The sequence below is a fragment of the Enhydra lutris genome, unplaced genomic scaffold, assembly GCF_002288905.1.
Source record: "Enhydra lutris kenyoni isolate GAN:26980312 unplaced genomic scaffold, ASM228890v2 scaffoldscaffold4, whole genome shotgun sequence".
NCBI classification, from domain to species: domain Eukaryota; kingdom Metazoa; phylum Chordata; class Mammalia; order Carnivora; family Mustelidae; genus Enhydra; species Enhydra lutris.
In genome coordinates this window covers 250,815-258,745 of record NW_019154088.1, presented here as the reverse complement: position 1 = coordinate 258,745, position 7,931 = coordinate 250,815, and the positions used below count along the sequence as shown (strand labels likewise).

General features: G+C 42.1%; 1 pseudogene; it reads left to right on the top strand.

The window, feature by feature from the left end:
• The first annotated feature begins 1,238 nt into the window (after positions 1-1,238).
• On the top strand, positions 1,239-1,979 carry LOC111162557 (annotated as a pseudogene).
• The last annotated feature ends 5,952 nt before the right edge of the window (positions 1,980-7,931 follow it).

Here is a 7,931-nt window from a genome sequence, read left to right as displayed (position 1 = left end):
CCCAAACTTAAAAGTATAGAATCAACCACCTGTCACAACCTTAGTGCAGCTCTTTCTGCCCTTGGGTCCTGTCCCCATGCTTTCATAAAACCACCTTTTTGCACCAAAGATATCTCAAGAATTCTTTCTTGGTTGTTGGCTTCAAACCCTAACATCTTTCTTACACAATCTATACTGGGAGGGTGATGATGCACCCAACTCCATGAAGAAAGAAGTTTCTTCACTACGACCCTCCCACCTTACCCTAGGTATCTTTTTATCTGGCTCTTCATCTGTCTCCTTTACCATATTGTTTAAGAAACTGATAAACCATGAGTGTTTCCTTGAGTTCTGTGTGCCACTCTAGCAAAGTAATGGAATAAACAGGGAGTTGGGGAAGCTCAGATTTATAGCCAGGCAGTCAGAAGCACAGGAGACGAGTGGCACTTGCAATTGGCAACTGGACTGGGGAGTCTTGTGTGTTTGTCATTTGTTTTCTCCTAAAGAAGTGAAATCATGGAGCTCAAAATGATAAAGCTTCAGGGATGGAGGCACTCAACGGACATCAGGATTTCATAATTTCCTTACACTTCTTTGAGGAAGTTATCACTTCTCCTTTGTTCCTTTAAGGAGGCTTGGTCTTCCTGCATCTGAAGGGATACTGGCTTTAAAGAGTGAGTTGGAGGGTGTGGGTCTCATCCACACTGTGCACAAGAAGGGCATCTTCCAAGCCCTAGGTTTCCCTTTCCTCTTTCCTAGGGCTCAGAACCCTTCCACGCTTGCATACCTGGCAGAGGAACAGCAGATAAAAGCCTCTGAGCCTGGGACTAACCACGGCCTCTATCCTTAACAGGAGCCCCAGTAAGGAGACCAGGTAAGAGGAGATGCCTGGGGTCTGGGGACAGCAGAGCCATGACAATGGCCAGAAAGTCCAGGTCACATAGATATTTGAGAAATATCCCAGGAGGGAGGAGGGAGGAGCCAAGTTTCTGGACCAGGAGTTATAGGACAAAAAGAAGAATGGGATCTGCTATTGAGAGGAAAGGTCATCTTACCTCCCATTCCTCCTTACTGGGCTTCAGGTCCTTCCTAGAATTTTAAGATTCATGTCAGAAAGAATACAGTTTAAAGAACAAGAAAAGGACCATGAAATCTGAAAAGTTACAAACACATCTAAATGGTTGTGAATGATAATTTTGGTCTTATGGCTTCTACTACAATCATTCTCTCCTTTTCTTCTCTTTTCCTACACAGAAGAGATGATGCTGGATCTTCTGGGACCCTTTCCTCTCCTCCTGTTGATCATGGGGGCCAGGGCTTCCCCCTGGTACTATGGCTCAACTCACTAGGTTTCAAATACTTGAAATTCAGCATATAAGAGCAGGTCCCGTACAATGCAACAATGTAATGGGTGCTGTCAATAGTCTTATTCAGCACTGTAAACCTCAAAACACCTTTCTGCATGACACATTCCAGAATGTGGCTGCTACCTGTCTTTTGCCCAACAAGACCTGCAGGAATGGCCAGAATAACTGCCACCAGAGTGCAAATCGTATTGGCATGACTTACTGCAGTCGCACTGGAGGGACATATCCCAACTGCCGCTACAGTACTACTCCCCAGAATCAGTTCTACACCATTGCCTGTAACCCCCCTCAGACGGGCGACCCTCCCTATCCTCTAGTTTCTGTGCACTTAGATTAAGACTAAGGTTTTCTTTACATTCCCTCTCACCTGGTGCAGTTTCTCTCATGATCTCTTCTGCCTTTTCTTTCTCTTTGTTGATTTTCATGGTTCCCACAGAAGAAAGAAGAAGGGGAGTGGACAGAGTTGTGGACAAGAGTGATCAGATACTTTTATGCTTTGGAGCTCTGTGTGTTTTGAAAGAAGGCAACAGGGAAGAGGGCAAAGAAAGACCCAGACCCCCTACTTTCAATCTTGAAACTTCTGTCAAGCTTTGTTGCATTGTGTTCACAGCAATAAAATCACTTTCTGTTGCACTGTAATGACCTTAAATGCATGTGTCTGGGATCCCTTTCACAAACTGTCAGTCTGGGCCATCTTGATTGCATTTGCTTACATTCTCAGGAGAACTATTTGGGCCCTAGGTGAGTTTTGAGGTTATACCATAACCCAAGGCTTCTGCCACTCCCCTGCCTCCCCCATGTCTTTTGAATTTTGGAGGAGGAAAGTTCATCATCCCTTCAGACTCTGCTCAAGGCTTTTACATATTTCCCTTGAAACCATGCTCTATGTTTATTTGGAGGTGGAATGGATACCTCATAGAGTGTGCATAGTCCTTCACACACAGGTTCTAACCTTGGCAACTGATGCATCATACATATTTACTATTGGTTTTCCTATTTCATCAGATGATGTTTTACATATAAGTAGTAGTAGGGATAATAATCCATTGTAGCTTTAGAGTCACTTGTCCCATGATTTATTGGAATGCATGAAAGAAAGCATAGATCAAGGGGGGGGGGAAGCGCTGGGGGATGAAAAACATTCTTCCCTTATCTAAATACTGAAATATCACAGAAGTAATGGTGTTTTGGAACCGATATTGGAATTAGACACTGAAGGACAGGAGTTTAATATTTGGCTGGGGTGCACCTGGGTGGCTCAGTGGGTTAAGCTGTTATACCTCTGCCTTGGGCTCAGGTCATAATCTCCAGGTGCTTGGTTCAAGCCCCTTTCAGCTCCCTGCTCAAAAGGGAGCTTGCTTTTCCCTCTCCTCTTCCCTCCTTTCGCCTTATGCTCATTCTCTCTCTCTGTCTCTCTCAAATAAATAAAATCATGGAAAAAAAAAAAGAATATGGCTGGGATTAAGAATTTAGGTTCTAGATGTAGGAGGGAAAATAATTTTCCCTCCACCATTCTAGATTCTTGGATGAAACATCCCTCCCGTTATAAAAAGGCTGATTAATAAGACAAAAACTATTTTAATTATGTAAAGACATTTGGTAGCCCCATAGAAAATGAGACTAAAAGGCAGCTAGACATCTGAGGCTTACAAATCTCTAGTCTGCTTTCAGAATTTCTCCTGGTCTGCAATTTCTCAAAATAAACAGCTTAATGTAATTCTTGTGCCAAAAAGTCGACCCATATTTTGGGTCAACATTTTCTGTTACTCTTTATCAGTCAATCAATGACTACAACCCTGTGAGATAGTAGAAAATATGTATTGATTACTGCTTCTGATTTTTGGCACGGAGCTCCTGAAACCCTTGCAAATTCCTAAGTGATAAGAGTACCAGGAATATCTTTGTTTTTGGCAGACGCCTGGGTATGGTCCCTGGATGCAGGCTGATCACCAGGAAGATCCAGCCATGATTAAAAGCAAGGCAATTTAGGGGCACTTGGGTGGCTCCATGGGTTAAGCCTCTGTCCTCAGCTCAGGTCATGATCTAAGGTCCTGGGATTGAGCCCCACATCACACTCCCTGCTCAGTGGGGAGCCTGCTCCCCACCTCCCCACCCCCGCTGCCTGCCTCTCTTCCTACTTGTCATCTCGGTCTGTCAAATAAATAAATAAAATCTTAAAAAAAAAAAAGCATGGCAATTTCAGCCTCAGCCCCATCCTCTACATAGGAGAGAGGGGATGGAAATGGAGGTAATAATGATCTTGCCTATGTGATGTAGCCTCTATAAAAATCACAAAGTATGGGGTTCAGGGAACTTCCAAGTTGACAAACACATCTATGCTGTGGGAAACAAAGGTGAAAGAAAAAATTAAATTTCCTTACTGCCTACAGCCCACTGACAGGGCCTTGACACAAGTAGAATGAAATCCTTTAGGAACTCAACTGCCTCAATGTTAATACATTACTGAGGCCAAAAGGCAATCTTAGCCTGATCTGCAAATTTTCTGTATCTCTACCCTATCCCCAACTACCCCCCCAAGATATCTCATGGCAATCATCCCTCAATCATATGGCCCTCCAATATACATCTTAAGGGTCTCATGACTAAGGTTTTACTAGACAGTAATAAATGACCTTTTCCTAACAATAGCTAGTCCCCTCAGGGTCCTGGAAACCTTGATTCCAAATTCTTTAGAGACTTACCCTATGCCTAACACCCTCCGAACTAGAAAGTGTGTAATCGTCCACTTGTCGTGACCCCAGTGTAGCTCTTTCTTTCTGCCTAGGGATTCTTCTTGATGCTTTAATAAAATCAACTCTTGGCACCAAAGATGTCTCAAGAATTCTTTCTTGACCAGAGGCTTGAAACCCCAACCAATTCCTACATCACAGGATTTTAATAAGAAAATCATTAAAGTGGTTTCATGACCCTATTTCCAAAGACTGATCTTTCTCTATTTTTTCATAATGTGATTTCTTCCAGATTCTTCCAAAAAATCTCTACCCCACTTCTACCACCAAAATTATACTAACTCTATAAATATTCTTACACATATTTCCAACCCACCACAAAACCTGATTTATATCCATACTCCTGGTAATGAGTGGGTATGAAGGAGGTACAGAGAGAGAGCTTGGAACACGATCTTTGCTATTCATTCTGTATGGAGAAATTTACTACCCCATCTGCTTTTGTAAACTTTCCTCATTGTATAATTCTTAGATTTTTAAAAAAGATTTTGTTTATTTATTTGTCAGAGAGAGAGAGAGAGTGTGCATAAGCAGGAGGAGAGGTAAGCAGAGGGAGAAGAAGGCTCCCAGCTGAGCAAGAGCCAGATGCAAGAGTTGATCCAAGGACCCCGGGATCGTGACCTTAGGCGAAGGCAGATGATTAATTCATTTAGCTACCATGGCATACCTGTTCATTTTTGTTTTCTTTTGTTTGTTTGTTTGTTTTTAAGTGGGGCTCAACCTCAAGACCATGAGATCAAGACCTGTGCTGAGTTCAGGAGTCAGATGCTTAATTGACTATGCCACCCAGGCTCTCCTACATTTTATAATTCTTTAATCCTTCTACTCAAATCTTGAAGAATCATGGTTTTACCAGCTAGTAGAATGTCCTAAGTCAACTATTGGTACTGAACTCAAATTTGTCTGTGCCCCCATGTGCAGTAAGCCAACATGTGAGACATTGATTTGAAGGCAAAGAAAGCTTTTTTATCATCAGAAGGTTGGCCCAACAAGAAGGCAGGGGATATTTCCAAAGTTGCTTTGCCCTGTTGAGACTAGGAACAGCTTACGTATGTTTGGGGAAGAATGTGAACACTTGAGAGGAGGATAAGGACTTTCTTGCAAGCTTAATGATGGTGGAAGCACCTTGAAACAATCTGGAAGTATGCATTCTGTCAGAAAATGAGGTGTCACTTGGGACATGAGACATCAGGTAATTTTAAGACAAATGTTATCATCTGTTTCCCATCAGATTCTTATCATCAATGTGCAAAGAAATACTCTAAATTGACCCTTCTCTTTCATGCCTATGGGTCTCTCTGTTACCAAACACCAACCTGTCCATGTACCCAATGGGATTAAGAATTTAGGTTCTAGGTGTAGGAGGGAAAATAATTTTCCCTCCACCATTCTAGGTTGTTGGATGAAACACCCCTATTTCTGTGCAGTAGGTCAAATTCTGACACACTGGATTTTTAAAAAATATTTAATTAATTTATTTATTTGATTGAGAGAGAGATCACAAGTAGGCAGAGAGGCAGGCAGAGAGAGAGGGAAGAAGCAGGCTCCCTGCCAAGCAGAGAGCCCAATGTGGGGCTTGATCCCAGGACCCTGAGATCATGACCTGAGCTGAAGGCAGAGGCTTTAACCCACTGAGCCACCCAGGCGCCCCTGACACTGGATTTAAAGCAAGGAAAGCTTTAGAGTCAGGAGGGCAGCCTAAGGAGAAATCAGGGGATCATTCCTAAAGCTGCCTTGCCTTGTTGAACTTAGGGACAACTTACATATATGAAAGGAAGGTGACAGGTTTCCTGGACCTTGCTGGGAGGTCCTTGAAACACTCTGGATGTAAACATCCTTGTGGACAATGAGGCATTATTTGGAACCTAGGATCAGCTGCATCAAGACAGATGTTACTGTCTGGTTCCCGTTATGTTTCTACAATAGCTCGGTAGACTCAGTGTAGGGGTAAAAAGACAAAGTTAATGATTGATTGTGCATGGGGTTTAGAGGGAAGTAAATCAGAAGCACCTGGGTGGCTCAGTCAGGTGAGCTTCAGACTCTTGCTTTCAGTTCAGGTATGGTGTCATGGGTGGTGGATGAAGCCCTAATCCAGCTACATGTTTGGTGGAGAGTCTACCTGGGAATCTCTCCCTATGCCCCTCCACCCACACACTCTGTTTCTATCTCATTCTCTCTTCAAATAAATAGATAAATAAATAGGGGCGCCTGGGTGGCTCAGCGGGTTAAAGCCTCTGCCTTCGGCTCAGGTCATGATCCCAGGGTCCTGGGATCGAGCCCCACATCGGGCTCTCTGCTCAGCAGGGAGCCTGCTTCCTCCTCTCATTCTCTGCCTGCCTCTCTGCCTACTTGTGATTTCTGTCAGGTGAATAAATAAAATCTTTAAAAAAAAATAGATAAATAAATAAATCTTTCAAAGAAAAAAGAGGTACAAAAAAACAGAATTAACTAGGGAACAAAACAACATAGACCTAAATTAATAATAGTTTTGCTTATGCTTTCAAAACAGGCCCAGGAAGCATATGTTCAGCCTCATTTTCACACACAGTTCCCACTTTGGGATGACCTTACCATCCTCTTCACCTAACTTCTAGTTAATCGTCACAATCAGCTCTGGTGTTGTGGCCTCCTCTCTACTGTCTCCTCATTTTCCCCTGGCATCTCCTCCACCACAGCTGGAGAGCTACTGACCGTTATTAGCATACAGTGTATTTGTTTACTTATCTGATTGTCAGGTAAATAGTGGGAAAGCTGAGACAAAAATCCAGTTGTACTGGCTCCTAATCCAGTTTTTTTTTTTCCACTTCATCACAAAGAGAGTTTTGAAAGTAACCGCTTTTGGTTTTTCCCAAAAGTCAGTTGTTGGGAGAAACATTAGAAATTTGGAAATGCATGCTGGCAAAATGAGAGCTTGATCTGGATAATCTGGCTCCCTTGTTATGCTGTTCTAACAGCATCATGAAATGATACAAGAGATTTACTTTCTCTCTTCCCAGACTTTTGAATCACTCTAGTAAGTCAGAATATTAAAAATGTACCAGGTCATTTAGGACTCATTCATTCTTCCTCATGAAAATTTCTTTCATGTTTTCCTTTTAATAAAGGACTTAAAACGCAAGTATCTGAAGAGGCTGTGCTAAGGTTCTTGTGGTGATATTTTTTTCCTCTTCCTCTTTTAATTCTTCAGTTTATAAGCATGCACACACCTTACTATTCTCATATACTCTGGTCAAAGACTAATGCCCACCACATCCATGACCACAGCACAGAATCCCTTATCTCATTTACTCCAAAGAGAATGATCTTTCTCAATTCCCATGCCCTTTTCTTCTACCTTTGACTATTTTATTTATTTCCGTTTTTTTTTTCTTTTCTTTTTTTAAAATATTAACATATAATGTATTATTTGTTTCAGGGGTACATGTCATTCCTCAGTCTTACACAAGACACAGCACTCCCCACAACACATACCCATCACAATGTCTGTCACCAGCCACCCCATCCCTGTCACCCCCTCCACTCCAACAACCCTGAGTTTGTTTCCTGAGTTTCAGAGTCTCTTATGGTTTGTCTCCCTATCTGGTTTCATATTGTTTCATTTTTTCTTCTTTTCCCCTATGATCCACTGTCTTGTTTCTCAAATTCGACATATCAGTGAGATCATATAATTGTTTTTCTCTGATTAACTTAGTTCGCTTAGCATAGTACCTCTAGTTTTAGCTACATTATTCCAATTGGCCAGATTTCATTTTTTGGTGGCTGCATAATATTCCACACACACACACACACACACACACACACACACATCTATGTTTATATATATATCACTTCTTCT